Here is a 3,646-nt window from a genome sequence, read left to right as displayed (position 1 = left end):
GAGAGAGGAGAGTGATGATAAGAGGGTTTTATATACACCCAAGGGCCAAAACGGTAAAGTAGCCGAGCGTAGTGAGTGGGTGGCGTAATCACGTTCGGTGGTTTTTCTTGGGGAAAAAGAAAGTCGAATCTGCGCCGCTGATTTGGATTTACCGCTTGAAGTCAGCCGCTGATTGGGATTTTACGGGTTTGGGTTATTAGCTTATTTACGACCCGGCCCGGTTGGTGGTTATTTTTGGGGAATATTCGAGAGAGATGCGGGAGGACGTGGCGAAATTGGGGAAGAAAGAAAGGAAATTGAGACTTTGCTTCAGTTATGAGCTCACGTGAGACTGAGCGTACGGGGTTGCCGGTCTGATTCAACTTTTCTCGATAGAGCGGTTTAGTTCAACTTGCTGCTCACGAACTTCTCGAGAGTTCTATTGTGTTTGCAACCGCTTTTACTTTTTCGCACAAGAAATCTGAGCTTTTTAACTTTTCTTGGTGAAGTGAGGGTGAAAAAGTAGATTTTTACCGTATCTATAATCTGGTAAAGTAATTATTGCTGAAAAATATGTTATTTCATGTCATAACTCGTAAGTGATTTGTCATCGTAAAGTTGTGTGTATTCAAAAAATACAACGGTATTGCGGATTTTCTTACTAAATCAACTCCTGATTATGACTATGGTGTTGTGTGTTTGACTCACTCCTTCCTAAGTTTAAGTAGTTTTCCTCATTGATCTCTGTGAAGTTTCTAGACTCACAAGATCTGTATATAGTTTTTTTTTTTCTCTTTATCGTTATATATCGGATCAGTTTGAAAATTTGTTTATACTTTACATAATTGGAAAAATATGGATTTGAAAATTAAACGAGTAATGAAAAGATGTTACACCCGAACGGCCGAACCTATAGAAGAAAGTTATGGTTGAGAGACTGAGATTCTAATGTCAATATACAAACAGATCATATTTCAAAATCAAGGTGCCGCACTTGAGCTCGAGATGCAACATGTACCTATCAGTAAAAGACACTCAATTTCTTATGCCCCACGAAAGAATATGAGAGATTGTTAATGTCATGCTTTTGCTATGATGTGTCGACATGTTTAGGCCACATACTACGAACCTTTTATTTTGTTCGTCAATCCTGACCTTTAATTTTGTCAAATGACATCATAGGTTAGTCTAAGAATAATTCAAGAGAAGACATGGTTCAAATATGTTATAGTATTTTTGGTTCCTTGTTAATTTTCAAAGAGGGGAAGGTGAAAGTCGATTCAAACTCTAATACAGAAACGAATTCAATAGCTGCCGTTGAATACATGACACTGTTTACAAGTCGATCATGTGTGTTTGGTTTTGTTGGAATGTTCGAAATAATTAAGATCATAAGTCAAAGACAATAAGAAGGAATTAAAAGTAGGACGTTGTACAAATTATCTCTAAAAGATTTAAGTTAAGACTTAAGAGTCATAATACCTAAAGTAAAATAACACGTCGAGTGCTCAATCTTTTTTTCCTTTAGTTATTCAAATAGGTTATATATATAGGTCGACTAAGTTCTAGTTATAGATGTTTTAGGCTTATGACTCTGCTTGTATTATTTATATCACTTGTAACATCTTTCGTATGAATGCATCTTATTTGATCAAAAAATGATGGAGCGATATTAGGGCCTACTGACTCTCGTGTCCCACTAATCTATATACGTAGTAGTGTGTTTAATACATAATATAGTTAGTATAACATAGCGGAATTAATGTGTTATGAATAATGTTCTAAAAGGCGCTAGGCGTTAGGCGGGCGGTAACCCACAGCCTAGAGCCTGGACAGCCTAGGCGAGGATTAGGCGGGGACTAGGCGATTTGTATTTTTTAAGATTTATTAATTAAAAATATATATTTTATGCAATTTAATATTTGAAAACGGTCAAATATAGATAAATTATTCAATATAATCTAGTCATACTCATTTATAAAATAAATTATAACTAAAATTTAACATAAATTCCTGTAAAAGTGAGCAACAACAGCAATAAACATATACACTTCTAATTTTAAACACACAATTAACTCTTATACTCTCATACTCCCCACAATATAACAATCCCACCACAAAAAGAAAACAAAAATAGCCGTAGAGCTTAGCAGCCTAGGCGGGCAAGGCGGCATCTAGGCAGGCTAGGCGGCATTTAGGCGAGCTAGGCGGCCGCCTAATCGCCCACAGCCTGGCACAAAGGCCTGGAAGAAAAGCGAGGCGGCTTGTTGCAGCCTAGAGCCTAGGCGGGGACTAAGCGGTCCTAGACGGGGCCTTTTAGAAGCTTGGACTTATGATTAACAAAGTGGAGGTCTCAGCTTCATGAAGTTCGAAGTTTTCTTTCTAAAGTTTTCATATGTGATGTGTTGTGAGTGTCCCACTAAAAATCAATTCGTGGCGTAGCCACCGGTAGTGGTAACATCTTATATGCATGTAGGTATACTTAGTATTCTCTCTCAAATGTGTCTCTAACAAACTAGATTGACAATATTGCTCAAATGGGTCTATAAGAGCAATGTGCATGCTTCTTAGGCCTTAATCTAAACATAGATAAAAAAAATAAAAATAAAGATTAATAATACATAGGCGTGCAGGAAACATGAAGTCACCAATAAGAAGCATGGCTTGATGATCGAATGGTAGGTAGAAAGTCAACTATAATAGACTGATGCTTCATCTAATTGTCAACTCTTCACTCACTAAAAATACCAAAACTCCATCTGAACAAAAATGATGCTCCAGAAATCAAACTGTATATTTAATCGAGCGTGCAAGATGATCCACATTGGCAATGATCCGATCTGGCTAGTCAGGAGTTCGATCTGTCGCGATTAAGTTAAACAAATTTGGAACTGGTATTCGAGTTAATTATCAGATGCAAGAGAAAACATTTGATCAAGCAACTTACAAGACCAAATATAATCCTATTTTTGGGTTCTCCGATCCGACTGTCCAAATTTTAATACAGATATCAAACTGGATTATATGTGGTGTTTGTGTCAAGGCCTATGGCTCTAGACTCGAAATTAACGGCAAGAGTGAGACATGAGTAATGCTAGCTCAAGATGTTTGTGTAGATGTATATATGACAGAAAAGGGATTACAAGACTAAATTGTGATTAGTTGACAATGCAAAGTGTTGGATGAACAATCCACAAAAAGTTGATACATTGACAAAATGCAAAAAGTTCTCTATTGGGCTTGATTTTGAGATTCTCAATATGCCGAGTTCATATCAAAATTTTGAGCGTTAGGTTACCCCAAATGATGGGTTAAAAGTATACCCATCTTAATAATTACACTATTAGAACGTATGGGCCACGTCACATCTTAAAACCTCTACTTCTCAATTGTTAATGCTATGAGATCTAAGAACATCTTTATTAGACTTTCTATTTTGGCTCATTAGCTATTTAGCTTTTTTGGATATTTTAAAGAGAAAATGCCCTAATGCACAAATTTATTTAAAGTAAATCTCAATTCAATGAAAAAGTTTTCTATAGCCCATTCTAATGAAACCTAATAAAAAGATTATTTTGCCCATAAACTTATAAACACTCTCACCCTCACTCTCTCCCGTCCTCTCTCATTCTCATACTCTCTCATCTTTCAGATCTCTCTCTCTCTC

Source organism: Fragaria vesca, unplaced genomic scaffold (assembly GCF_000184155.1).
Source record: "Fragaria vesca subsp. vesca unplaced genomic scaffold, FraVesHawaii_1.0 scf0513160_u, whole genome shotgun sequence".
Taxonomy (NCBI): Eukaryota; Viridiplantae; Streptophyta; class Magnoliopsida; order Rosales; family Rosaceae; genus Fragaria; species Fragaria vesca.
This window is presented reverse-complemented; position numbering follows the sequence as displayed.